The sequence below is a fragment of the Rhinopithecus bieti genome, unplaced genomic scaffold (assembly GCF_001698545.2).
Source record: "Rhinopithecus bieti isolate Rb0 unplaced genomic scaffold, ASM169854v2 scaffold_62304, whole genome shotgun sequence".
Taxonomy (NCBI): domain Eukaryota; kingdom Metazoa; phylum Chordata; class Mammalia; order Primates; family Cercopithecidae; genus Rhinopithecus; species Rhinopithecus bieti.
The window spans coordinates 29,306-43,908 of record NW_016823627.1 but is presented as its reverse complement, the minus strand read 5'-3'; the positions used below and the strand labels follow the sequence as shown (position 1 = coordinate 43,908).

The 14,603-nt window shown below is 41.8% G+C and overlaps 1 pseudogene across 1 annotated transcript in view; it reads right to left on the bottom strand.

The window, feature by feature from the left end:
- Window positions 1–7,735: 7,735 nt before the first annotated feature.
- LOC108521713 (charged multivesicular body protein 5 pseudogene) overlaps window positions 7,736–14,603 on the bottom strand; it is a 14,617-nt pseudogene continuing 7,749 nt past the window's right edge. The window contains exon 2 of the transcript XR_001883253.1: window positions 7,736–7,772. The product of XR_001883253.1 is annotated as a charged multivesicular body protein 5 pseudogene (transcript). The remainder of the gene's footprint in view (window positions 7,773–14,603) is intronic.

Below are 14,603 nucleotides of genomic sequence, written 5' to 3'. Positions count from 1 at the left end.
CATTTCCCAAAATTAAGGACAGTGTGCCTGTGGCTGAGGGATCATTTAACACATTTTTATTGCTGTTTTTGTCTATTTCTCACTTTAATTAAACTTATTAATCAAATCCAAGTCAGTTGCCTAAGGACTGGACTAAAAAGGTTGCTACAGGAGATGATCACAAACTTTCCTGACCTGCTTGTCACTCTTTAGAGACCCAGATCAAGATTTTCAGCTAAACATCAGCTACACTTTGAAACACATTAATCAGTCTTTCCTCTGAGCCTCTGCCTGGAACTCTCTTTCCACTCTCTCCTCCATAACTATCTTCACCGGGTTAACTCTTAACCATTCTTTAAGTCACAATGCACACATCACTTGTAAGAGGGTCCTCACCAGAACTCAATCATGCAGGTACACTGATCTTGGACTTCTAGCCACCAGAACTGTGAGGAAATAAATTTCTCTTGTTTAAGCCGCCAAGTCTATGGTATTTTGTTATGGCAGCCCAAGTTGACTAATACACCGTCTTTTTGGGAAACTGCACATAGCTTCTCTAGAACATCAATAATATCCTATCGCTAACTCAGATCTCACCTCCCAACTAGTAAACATTTCTTTTACAGATGAGAAGTTAAGGTACCATTGCTCTAACACGGGGTCCATAACCCTTATTCCAAAGATGTTTTTAGGCTTCTTTTTCCCTTTTCCCACACCACCATCAAAATGAACTTTCTTTTGATCTTCCAAAGGAGACTTCTGACATATAACCTCCCAACATGAACTCCACTTTTGTAGACGGTATTATCCTAAGGCACTAACCAAGAAACTATTTAACCTTGGTTCTCCCTGATTAAAACTGATGGGGCCAGATGGAAGATTAATTTTCACTAATGCTCTTAAAACATCACATACTTCGGGGAGGTGCTGAAAATATATTGCATTTAGAAGTTTTATCATAGGCACATGAGATATAATTTTTACTTAGATGACCAACACAACAATTCTTTAAAAGGGGGATGAAAATTTGGTTCAAATTAATTATCAAATAAACTAGTAAGATTACTATAAGAAGGCTAAAAGCATCCCCTTAAAAGCCCTTATTATGGGCTGGGCGTGGTGGCTCACGCTTGTAATCCCAGCACTTTGGGAGGTCTAGGCGGATGGATTACAAGGTCAGGAGTTTGAGACCAGCTTGGCCAGCATGGTGAAACCCTGTCTCTACTAAAAATACAATAAATTAGCCGGGCATGGTGGTGCATGTCTGTAGTCCCAGCTACTCAGGAGGCTGAGGCAGGAGAATTGCTTGAACCCAGCAGGTGGAGGTTGCAGTGAGCCGAGATCACGCCACTGCATTCCAGCCTGGGCGACAGAGTGAGACTCTGTCTCAAAACAAACAAACAAACAAAAGAAAATCCTTATTATGAAATATATCAGCTACATGAAGGACTAGATATAGTACACTTCAGGGGCAAAGTATATCATAATTGGGAAGGAATACATGGGGGTAGCGGTTCAAAGGCACAGGTAATTTTCTGTTCCTCAAGCTGGGCAGTGAGTATGGAGATGGTTATTTCATTTTTTTCTGCATATAAGCTACATATACTATTTTGTATATTTAATATATTTTACAAGAATTTATCAGGATAAAAATGGTCTACTGGACATCTACTGGAGTCCACCACTCAGCTTAATCAACAGCACATTACCAAGAGAGCTAAACATCCTTGGTATCCCTTCCCACCCAAGTCCCTCGCTTCCCATACCCTGTTCTCTGGACACTGTTAGTCTGAATTTGGTGTTTATTGTGCCCTTAGAGTAGTATTACAGATATATGTTGTTTAACTTTGCATGTTTTGAATTATATATGGTATGGTTTATTATGTAACCTGCCTTTTTTCTCCCCACAATATATTTGTGAGAGTCAACCAGATTGACACATGGTTCTGGTTCATGTGGTCTCACTGCTGTGCAGTATTTCAGCATATGGATATATTTTCTTTCCGCCTCTCTGTGGCACTTTCTGGATAATTTATTCAGATCCATTGTTCAGTTCACCAGTTCTCTTTTCAGTTCTATTTTTAAAAATATAATTTCAACTTTTATTTTAAATACAGGGGGTACATGTACAGGTTTGTTACATAGGTATACTTGCATAATGCTGAGGTTTGGAGTATGGATCCTGTCACTCAGGCAGTGAACATAGTACCCAACAGGTAATTTTTCAACCCACATCCCCCCCATAGTCCCCAGTGTCTATTGCTCCCATATTTATGTCCATGTGTACTAATACTTAGCTCCCTGTTACAGGTGAGAATATGCAGTAGTTGGTTTTCTGTTCCTGTGTTAATTTGCTTAGGATTATGGCCTCCAGCTACTTCCATGTTGCCGGAAAGAATGTAATCTTGTTCTTTTTTATGGCTATGTAGTATTCCCCGGGGCATATGTGCCACATTTTCTTTATCCAATCCACTGTTGATGGGCACCTAGGTTGATTCCATGCCTTCGTTATTGTGAATAGTGCTGCAATGAACATATGAATGCATGTGTCTTTATAATAGAACAATTTATATTCCTTTGGATATATACCCAGTAGTGGGATTGCTAGGTCAAATGGTAGTTCTAAGTTCCTTGAGAAATCTTCAAACTACTTCCCACAGTGGCTGAACTAATTTACATTCCTATCAACAGTGTATATGTGTTCCCCTTTTCTGTGCAGCTTCGCCAGCATCTGTTATTATTTGACTATTTAATAACAGCCATTCTGACTGGTATGGGAAGGTATTGCACTGTGGTTTTGATTTGCATTGCTCAAATGATTAGTGATAATCAACATTTTTTCATATGCTTGTTGACCACTTGTACGTCTTCTTTTGAAAACTGTCTGATCCATTGTCCATTTTTTAATGGGATTATTTGTTTTTTGCTTGTTGATTTAAGTTCCTTATAGATTCTGGAAATTTGTCAGATGCACAGTTTTCAAATATTTTCTCCCATTCTGTAGATTGTTTACTCTGTTAATAGTTTCTTTTGCTGTGCAGAAGCTCTTTAATTAGGTCCCACTTGCCTACTTTTGGTTTTGTTGCAATTACTTTTGAGGACTTAGCTAGAAAATTCTATGCCAAGTCTGATGTCAGGAAGGGTACTTTCTAGGTTTTCTCCTAGGATTTGTATAGTTTGAAGTCTTACATTTAAATCTGGTAGTCTAGTGGTTAGGATTCAGTGCTGTCTTTTCAGTTCTTTATCCTGAGTTTGTAATTTCAATGAATATATTACATTTCCTGGAATTCGATTTGGTTCTTTCTCCAACATGCTTGACTTTCTGTTTGTTAGCAGAATCTGAACTAAGAGTTGAATATATTTACAACCCTCAGCTCTGTAGTCTGGCTGTTGCTCACTTATTCCAATCTACATCATGGGATAGGTGACACCACATTATTATAAAAGGCCTAAACGTCTCCTCCAAAGGGTACCAACTAAATAAACTGTTGTCCACTCACATAATGGAGTCTATAGCCATTATATTAAAAAGAATGCAGCCACTCTACATACATCCTATGCATTAGGTGGAAAAAAAGCAAGATGAAAAACAAGTTGCATAACATGTTACCTTTTCAGGGGAGATAAAAATCTATCTCAGGTTTATAAATGTATCATAATTCCATGGAAGGGCATTTGCAAGAAAATGTAACAGTGGCTGTCTCTAAGGAGAGGACTCGTGTGGCTGAGGGTCAGAGGAAAGATAGAACTTAACTTTCACTGTTGATCTATTTGCATTTTACAACATGTACAATATATATTTCCTATTAAAAATGAAAATGGCAGTTAAATACTAAAGTAAGCCATGCCTTTCCTACTTCTCCATTCTTGGCGCACGCTGTCCACTCTGTCAGGTATGTCTCCCGGGCCCCACCCTTCCTACCCTGTCTACTTGATCATTTCCTATTCACCCTACAGGACCACCTGTGTCACAAATCAATCACTCTTTCCCCTGTGCTGTCGTTGCCTATACAACTGTTACTGCATGTCCTCCTCATGAGACTACAAGCTCCACTGAACCCAGCACAATGTCTGGAATGTGATCGTCACTCAATAGATGTTTGCTGAAAGAATAAAATAATGAAAATCAAAAACTGTAATCTGAGCACAAATAATAGTAACAGATTATATACACATAAAGTGTCAATTCTCTTAATTGTGGACATAATGCTTTTTTTCCCCCTGCAATTTATGTCTAAGTTTTGGCAGGCAACAAAACAGTATCTGGAAAGATTAGAGTTTTATGTTTTTGTTGCAATTTCCTGAGTCATGAAATTGGTGTCTGGAACACAAGGAATGCTTCATATCACATACCCAGCAATATCCTTTATGCATTTACAAGGACAGAATAAAATGTAATTATATACTGGTTTTAATTCAGCCTAGCTCTAAACTATGTCATTTTTAATAGGCTGCTTAATAAATTTATTTTAAAACAGAACACGGAGTGGAGTATCTAGAATGGGAAATCTGTTATTCATCCTCCTAAGACTTGTACCCAACAGGTGGACCCTGTATTTCAGGAAGGAAGGACTCTGTGCTGAGTGCTAAGGAGACATGGGCCTGGCCAGGACACAGTATCTTTCCTCTTGAGACACACACAAACGCACACACACACAACTGTCCTACCTGCCAACACACAACTGACAATAAAGCCAACCAGGCTGTAACAACCACCACAAAAGAGAGGCATAAAAAGGTGACATAGCAGACAACAGAATGAATAAGTCTTTCAGATGAAAAAGTTGTGGAGGAAAAGTTCACAGAAAAGGTGACTTCACAGTTGGGCCTTTCGAGATGAGTCAGACTTGTACAGAGGAAAGAGGAGGCGTGAACTATATTTCAGAGGAAGCCCTTGGTATGAGGTAGGAAAGTGCACATCAGATACAGTGGCATGGCTGGAACTAGCCCACGCAGGGGAGAAAGGGGAAGGGTGGAGAGACCAAGTGTCAAGCAGTGAGGCTGGCACAAGGAAGATGGCCAGCCATTCCTTTAAGCCAAGCTCATGAGATGAGACTTTATCACACAGGAAACAGAAGCCACAAAGACTTCTGGACTAAAAAGGGGTACAATCTGGGACTGACTTTTAGAAGATACCATAGCAGTACACAGAATTAACTGCAGGAGAGAGAAGCTACAAGTACAAGAGCTTTATCAAGCTTTCCTGGAAACATCATACCTCCCAGGGAAAAAAAATTAAAATCACACCTCCAATTAAGAAGATCTTGGCTGAGTGTGGTGGCTCATACCTGTAATTCCAGCACTTTGGAAGGCTGAGGTGGGAGGATTGCTTGAGTCCAGGAGTTTGAGACCAGCTGGGCAACACAGGGAGACCCCACATCTACACAAAAAATTTTAAAAATTAGGCAGGAGGATTGCTTGAGCTCAGGAGTTTGAGCCTAGCCTGGGCAACACAGTGAGATGTTCTCTCTACAAAAAAATTTAAAAATCAGCTGAGTGCAGTGGCATGCACCTATAGTCCCATCTACTCGGGAGGCTGAGGCAGGAGGATCACTTGAGCCCAGGAGTTCGAGGCTGCAGTGAACTATGATTGTGCCACTGCACTCCAGCCTGGATGACAGAGTGAGACAGTGAGACCCTGTCTCAAAAAGAAAAAAAGAGAAGATTATTCCATATTCCTCTACCTCTTTATTTTACTGAAGTGCTGGTTACGGTTCAGGTTCACACAAATAGATCCCAAAATGCTCCAAAAAGTTTTCCACCCAAATCTACAGATTAAGAGAGATTTGCGAGACACAGAGACATGTCAACCAAATGCTATTGGAGGGCGCTTACTTACATCATAAATGAAGCTTTAAAAAAAATCAGCTGGGGAAATGTGAACTCACTGGATATTTGACAAATATCACAAAATTACTATGGTTTTTAAAGAGGGATAAGGTATTGTGGCTATATTTTTACAAGATTCCTTGTCTTTCAGAGATAAATACTGAAATATTTACAAATATCAGGTTGGTGCAAAATTGCGGCTTTTACCATTGAAAGTAAGCCGGGCGCGGTGGCTCAAGCCTGTAATCCCAGCACTTTGGGAGGCTGAGATGGGCGGATCACAAGGTCAGGAGATCGAGACCATCCTGGCTAACCCGGTGAAACCCCGTCTCTACTAAAAAATACAAAAAACTAGCCGGGCGAGGTGGCGGGCGCCTGTAGTCCCTGCTACTACGGAGGCTGAGCCAGGAGAATGGCGTAAACCCAGGAGGCGGGGCTTGCAGTGAGCTGAGATCCAGCCACTACAGTCCAGCCTGGGCAACAGAGCAAGACTCCGTCTCAAAAAAAAAAAAAAAAAAAAAAAAAAAAAAAAAAGAAAGAAAGTAATCGCAAAAGCCACAATTACTTTTGCACCAACCTAATAAATGACATGACATCTAGAATTTGTGTCAAAATCATCTTGACATGGGAAGAGGTAGCTGGAAGGTATAGATGTAGTAAGATGGATCATGAGCTGGTAATTAACAAAACATGGTAATGGGTACGTGGGATTTGGTTTATTATACTATCGTCTCTACTATGTTTGAAACCTTCCATAATAAGAGGTTATATTTTAAAAGTCACTCACCCAGCAGGAACTTTAAAGGAGCGGTTCAAGCAACTGTAGGTTGAGCACAGAGTTCTCTCATGGTGATCCAGAACCTACATCTAAACCTTTGCTTGCCATCTCCCTGACACCTCTAACTCAACAGATCCAAGAGTAAGTCTCCCCCCTCCCCATCAGTGTTGTTTCTTCTCTTCATTCCCTGTCCCTGTGAGAACCAGATACCTGGGAGTAATCCTTATGTCATTCACCTGCACTGGAGGCATCTAGGTTCTGCCCAGGGGCAGCCATTCTTCTCAGGTGAACTTTTTATTTTTTCTTTCTTTCTTTTATTCTCCATGATCTCAGCTCACTACCACCTTCACCTCCCTGGTTCAAGCAATTCTCCTGCCTCTGCCTCCCAAGTAGCTGGGACTACAGGCGCACACCACCACACCTGGCTAATTTTTGTATTTTTAGTAGAGGTGGGGTTTCGCCATGTTGTCCAGGCTGGTCTCGAACTTCTGGCCTCAGGTGTTCTGCCTGCCTCAGCCTCCCAAATTGCTGGGATTACAGCTGTGAGCCACTGCGCCCAGCCTCAAGTAAACTTTTTCTTTGACAGCTTCTTTGTTTCCCTGCATCCATCTCACACTCCTCACTACTTTACCTGAAAACCACTGCAAGGATAGTCATTCTAAAAGAAACACCTCTGCTGGCTTAAAGGCTTCCAATGGCTCCTCGCCAGCTAGAGGACAAAAGCCCAACTCTTCAGCAAAGCAAGATCTGTTGATCCGATCTCTTTGTGTTTATAAGGTAATGAGATTTCCCTGATACCATCTTGGTGAATTCAGTTCTTGCAAAGGACATGAAATTCATTTTAGAACTAATTAAGGGTCTGACTAGTAAGTGGCACAGCCAGGAGGCATGTGACATCCACAGTGACAGTAGGAGATCACTTGAGGCAAGGTGGCCAGGCAGCCCTTACCAAAAAGCCAGTGTCACTAGCCAGCATCCTCTCAATTCTGTATTTATGCCAAGGTCTACTTGGCCGCCCTCTCAGGAGAGGGAGCCCAAGGTTCACATATTCATGGCAGCTGCCTGACTACATGGGTAAAATTTGGCCACAAAACAGAATTTTTCTCTGTGAGACTAAATGACCTAGTTAAGGCTCAAACTCAAATGCAATCAACTGGCCTCCTCCTTAATATCAGAGTGACAGCATCTAAGCAAAAGAATCAAAAGAGATATTGACCATAAAAAGAGAAGAAATTGAGCTAGGTGTGGTGACATGTGCCTTTATTTATTTGCTTGTTTGTTTGTTTGTTTGAGACAAGAGTCTTTCTGTTGCCCAGGCTGTAGTGCAGTGGCGTGATCTCAGCTCACTGCGACCTCTGCCTCTTGGGTTCAAGTAATTCTCCTGTCTCAGCTTCCCAAGTAGCTGGGACTACAGGTGCACACTACCACGCCCAGCTAATCTTTGTATTTTTAGTAGAGAAGGGGTTTCACCATGTTGGCCAGGCTGGTCTCAAACTCCTGACCTCAAGCGATTCACCCACCTCAGTCTCCCAAAGTGCTGGGATGACAGGTGTGAGCCACTGCGCCCGGCCGACATGTGCCTTTAGTGCCAGGAGCTCAAAACCAGCCTGGGTAACATAACAAGACCCTGTCTCAAAAATTTTTTTTAAAAAAGAAAAATTAAGCCACAAAAAACAATATACTTGTGGTAAGAATAACAAATAGGGACAAGAATCACCTTTATTAAAGGTACTCAAGGCCAGGCGCGGTGACTCACACCTGTAATCCCAGCACTTTGGGAGGCTGAGGTGGGCGGATCACCTGAGGTCAGAGTTGGAGACCAGCCTGGTCAACATGGCGAAACCCTAGCTCTACTAAAAATACAAAAACATTAGCCAGGCATGGTGGCAGGCGCCTGTAATCCCAGCTACTCAGGAGGCTGAGGCAGGAGAATCGCTTGAACCCAGGAGGCAGAGGTTGTAGTGAGCTGAGATCGCACCACTGCACTCCAGCCTGGGCGACAGAGTGAGACTCCGTCTCAAAAAAAAAAAAGGTACTCAAAATAGGCTAGTAAAATACAAATGGGGAGTGTTTGGAGAATATGTCAGGCACTGACAGCAGAGCCCAAGGCGTTGTGTTCTAGCACCATTGATTATGTTCTTTCTTCCTTCCACATGCCTCTAAGTCACTCAGCCTCAAACTATAGGTTTTGTTTGCAGAGAAACGAAAAATGTCTTCCTGGTCTCAAAGCACTGATACCAACTATCAGTGGGGGACAGATCAAAGAGAAATCTAGGATTGGTGATGGTAATCAATTCAATGACAACATAATTGGTATCTCACCAGGTTATACATTCAACAAATATTTGTTGAGCAGCTTACCATATGCTAGGCTCTGGGAACATAAGAGTCAACAACAGGGACAAAAATCCTGCCTTCCCTTCATAGGGCTTACATTCTAGTAGGGAGAAAGATGTTTAAAAATAAGATAAATGCATTAAATAGTATGTTGTAAGTGGTAAGGAGGAAAAGAGCTCAGGCAGTGTCATGGGACATGCTGAGGTAGGACAGTGGTACACTATCAGAGAACAAGGAAAGAAGTTCCACTGAAAAAAGGCACTAAACTCATGGTGACACATGCCTGTCATCCCAGCTACTCAGGAGGCTAAGGCAGGAGGATCACTTGAGCCCGGGAGTTCGAGACCAGTGTGGGCAACAAAGTGGAACTTTGTCTCTGTAAAAAATACAAAAATTAGCCTGCCGTGGTGGTGTGCACCTGTGGTCCCAGCTACTCAGGAGGCTGAAGTGGGAGGATTGCTTGAACCCAGGAGGTCAAGGTGAGCCGAGATCACACCACTGCACTCCAGCATGGGTGACAGTGAGACTCTGTTCTCAAAACTAAAAATAAGTTCAGAAAAAAAATGTAAAGGTACTAAGCTATCATAATACAAAAGGCAGCTGCTCATCTTCTTGTCATTACATTTGCTGCCAGCAGTTACTTTTTTTTGATGTTTTTAAAAACAAATGCCTACACCCATTACCTAAACTAACAAAAAAAGTTCAAAAAATGTTACCTAAACTAACAAACAAACAAAAAAACCCTACTCTATGTATAAGGCTGCGTAAAGCACTAAAGGGGATATGCCAGAAACAGCACACAATTGCTATCCTCTGAGAGTTCATAGCTAACTGAAAGTGAACTGTACAAAAGCCAAAAAGCATTGTAAGGAAATTCCAGCAGCCATCCTTTTAGTTTATACTATAGCAGTGGGGTGCTCAAGGTTCTCAGGGGAACCATTAGGCAACGTGAGAAGGGAGGGCACCTCAACATCCAAGTGGGTGCTGATGGCACTCTAGAGCAACAGTGATAACTATGTTATCACGTACGCTGATTTTAAATACAGCATGGCACATTCAGGTAGAAATAGCTTAACTGATGAGCGTATTTGTCTCCAGAGAAGACAATGGAATACATTTATCTCCAGGGAGAAAGGGGGGCTGGTTTTTCAGTTTGCCTTCTAACTTTTGAATTTTGTACTATCATATGTATTATCTTGTCCAACAACTACTTATAAAAGGAGTGACTTTTAGGACTGTATTGTAAGAATACATTCAGGACTGAATATAAAGACCTGGAAGCTAGCTATGCACAAATGATCTCTAAAGCCACAGGTCAGAGAGCCAAAGTTATGTGAGCAAGGACTGCCCCTTAGGCACTTCCACATTTAGGTAAACAGAGTGAAAGCAGGGACAAGTGGGAAGACAGAAGGACTGCCATGTGACAAGAAGAACCGCATTCAGAAACACAACTAAATGCATCATAGAATGTACCTGGAATAGGGAAGTGAACAGAGAGGGCCCCCATAGATTCAGAGGTAAGAGAATGAAGGTTTCCTCAGAGTTAGCCAGCAAAATTGTCATATGTTGGATGTGATTGGCAAATTGAGGGAGTAAACCAGATAAGCTGTTTGTATGCCCTTAAGAGCCTGGGAATCCCCAAACTGCAATGTGACTCACCTGGAATGCACCTGAGATTCGTTTAGGGAAAACCCAGTCCATTCTGTGGAATCTAGTTTGAAAAAAATACTGTGAAAAAAAAAAAGAGAAGAAAGGCTGACTCCAAAAGTCAGATGATGAGATCATCCATGTAACCACTGATAAAGGAAAGGATACAGTGGCTGGCTTGGGCTGGTAGTGGGGAGAGGTGGAGTCAAGGCTATCACAGCAAGGAGATGGACCCATCAGCCTTTTCCAGTCTATCTATGAGCATACCATAACCAATTGCCTCTGTTCTTCCTCTGTCCTTTCTAAGTAACTTTCTGATGACAACCCGGGGTCCCCTGCTACTTGCCTACTCAGAAAAAGATGCTCTGCTCAGCCTGAACACACATTCTGCTCTGCAACAGCCAAATCTCTTATCATAAATTAATCGATTGGCACTCTGGTTTAGCCTTAGACTCTCTGAGCCTGATTAACATGAGCCTGACCCCAAAAGACAGTCACCCAGGCTGTTGACAATTTCAGCTTTTGAGCCAGCAATGGCATTGTCTACAGTCTGGGCAAATGGAGAATGCCCCTGTGGGGCCTCTTGTTGCCTGCCAGCAACACCTGTGCCACGGGCCTTACCATCAAACTGCAACAGCATCTGTCTTCCCAGGTCTATTTCATAGCTCGCTCCTGTTACGACAACCATGGCTCTGTCCTCCACATTTGTTTTAAGGGTGAGCCACTATTTTCTCTTAATCCAATCACTTCATATGGGGTAAAAGTCACTGTTAAAAGCCAACAGAAAACCACCCGGCATAAAGCAATCACAAAAATCACAAACACACAGATTCTTCATCATTTAATTGACTGTCCTACTCTGACATAATAGACTGAGCATGACACACAGAAAAGAGAGAATCCCTTGTGGCTTAATGTGAAGAGAGGAAGTAGTCTGTATTCCCTCCTTCCCTGGTCCCATTCCTTCCCTTCTACCTCTGAGGCAAATGTCATTCATTTTAGTCTGTATCCAGTCCAGGTTTACTAAATACACATGTCCGCAGATACATAATAAATATTCTTTTGCTCATTTTAACTTACATAAATAGTATCATATAGAATTAGGAAGCAGGTGTAGCTGCTGGAACAAAGACCAAAATAATGGTGGCTTAGACAAGTTTCTCTTTCCTTCACAGAAGAGTCAGAGCATAAGTATTCCTGGGATGAAGTAGTGGCTCCCTACTCCTCCCTCACTACCCCTCCCTCATCTTCCTGCTCTACCACCAAGAGGGTGTTACCCTCACCATCAGGCCCATGTGTCAGGCAAAGGTAAATCAGAAAAGAACCAGGGAAGCCACGCCCTTTAACGGCACACCCTCTAAATTACACACACACACACACACACACACACACACACACACACTTCCACTGACATCCTATTGGCCAAGTACTTGGTCACATGATCACATCTGGCTGCAAGAGAGGCAAGAAAATAAAGTCTTCTTTCTGGGAGGTCATTGAACCTTCTAAAATTCTATTATGAGGGAAAAAATGGAAAGCAGATACTGGGGGACAAGCAGCATTTTCTGTTGTATTAACTGAGTGTATTTTGCTGCATCTCCCTTTTCTTAACTCCATGTTATATTTTTTGCAGGTTACTGTGTTAGTCTATTTGCATTTCTATAAACAAATACCTGAGACTGGTTAATTTATAAAGAAAAGAGGTTTATTTGGCTCATAGTTCGGCAGGCTGTACAGGAAGCACAGTGTCCACATCTGTCTCTGAGGAGGGCCTCAGGCTGCTTATAACCATGGTGGAAGGCGAAGGGGAGCCAGCATGTCACATGAAGAGAGGGAGCAAGTGAGAGAGGGGGGAGATGCCAGGTTCTTTAAACAATCAGATCCCACCTGAACTAACCTGAATTAACAGATCAGGAGCTCACTCATTACTGACAGGGATGGCACCAAGTCATTTATGAGGGATCCACCCCATTAATCAAAACACCTCCAACTAGGCCCCACCTCCAACATGAGAGGTCACATTTCAACATGAGATTTGGAGGGGACAAATAATATCCAAACCATATCAGTTACTCTCGTTGAAACATATAAATTCATTCATGTTCAGTGCTGTTCAGTTATACATTGTGCACTGAGTCTCGTATAAGGGCTCAGTGACAGATTTGCCTTAGAATTGAAGATAAAAATTCTAAATGTGGTGTATTAATATGCCACAGTTTATTAAACCATGCCCCTACTGCTAGACACCTGGGTCTTTCAAATTCACTACATTTACAAAATGTTTGAGTCACATCTGGGGAAATGTTAAATTAGTCAAATGCCAAATTAGGTACACTCAGGTTATTTTGTAAAGCCTTTAAGGTGCTCTACAGCAAGCTGCTTAAAATAGAAACTGACAGTACTGAACTATAGTATACAAGGAGGAAGTAAATTTACAGTCCTCCTAGACTTTCTGTTATTGTAATCAAGCATTACATGGTGCTCTGAGTTTCTTGATAACTGAAACAAAAAGGAAGTATTGTGTGCTATTTAATCTCATCATCTGATAAGAAGGAATAACCAGTTAAGAGAAATAAATGTTTGCTTAATCCTAAATTCTCAGACAAAGTCTGTCAGATGGCCCCTTATCCATCAGTCAATCAGCAAAAAAAGGATAACATCTTTAACAACCAGTTATATAGAAAATGCACAAGGCAGGCTGGGCACAGTGGCTCACACCTATAATCCCAACACTTTGGGAGACTGAGGCAGGCGGATCACCTGAGGTCGGGAGCTCAGGACCAGCCCGACCAACATGGAGAAACCCCGTCTCTACTAAAAATACAAAATTAGCTGTGCGTGGTGGCGCATGCCTGTAATCCCAGCTACTCAGGAGGCTGAGGCAGGAGAATCGCTCAAACCCGGGAGGCAGAGGTTGCAGTGAGCCGAGATCACACCATTGCACTTCAGCCTGGGCAACAAGAGTGAAACTCCATCTAAAAAAGAAAAAAAAAAAAATGTACAAAGCTTCTGCAGGAGAATTATTCCTGGTTGACCTTTAGCAAGCAGAGGACTTAACATTAAAAGTTTTTTCTGCAGAGGGTCAAGTTAGTGCCCTAGGTTCATGTCAACATGTAGGTCCTGCCCAGAAGAGAGTATCCATGAGGACCTGACCACTCCAGGAAAGCTGATCTCCTCCAGAGCCTGGTGACTTTCCTATGGTTCGGTACTTTCAGAGACCACACTATTAGTGACTCTAGTATGATTAGAGGATTTTCCTCTCCCCTCTTAATTAACTCGAGGTTTCAAAACGTTTTCGAGAAGTGAAAAGATACTAGTTATTTCTGTGGGTTTTTTTTCATAACTGTAAAACACCCAAATATAGTATCTTCCTTTTCATTTTTACTCATAGTTGGTAGCTATTTTTCCTAAACCACAGTTACAATACTCTGCCTCAATATACTACACCCAATGTTTTCTGCTTCTTTCTATTACTCTAAGTAATGTGCCCCAAACAGAAAAAGTACATTTTAGTATGCTAATAGTTTTAAATCAGCCAGTGTAGTCTAAGAACTACTTATTGGGCACCCACTTTGTACTAGGGGTTTTACTTACAATATTACCTCTTAATTTTCACCACAACTTTATCAAGTAGGGATTATTAACACCACTTTACAGTTAAAAAAAAAAACAACAACAACTGGATCTTCAAGAGTAAGTAACTTGCCTAAGACCACACAGCTGGTAAACTGTAGAAGTAGGATTTCAACTTGCATACTTCCAATTCCAAAGCCAGAGTTCTTTCTGCTATTTCCTAATGTCTCCCAGATGACAAGCAAATTACGGATATTTGGCTCAGCTTTGTAAATAATATATATGCCTACTATGTTGAAGCCCCAAACCTTCCCTCAACACAGGATGCTCTATATAATCTGGCCATAACGAAGCCCCTCCTCAAATTTTATTTCCTACTGAACTCTACAAGGACCCCATCTCCACTCCAATCTAATTTGGCAGGTTTCACTACTGCCTCCATACTTATAGATAACACATA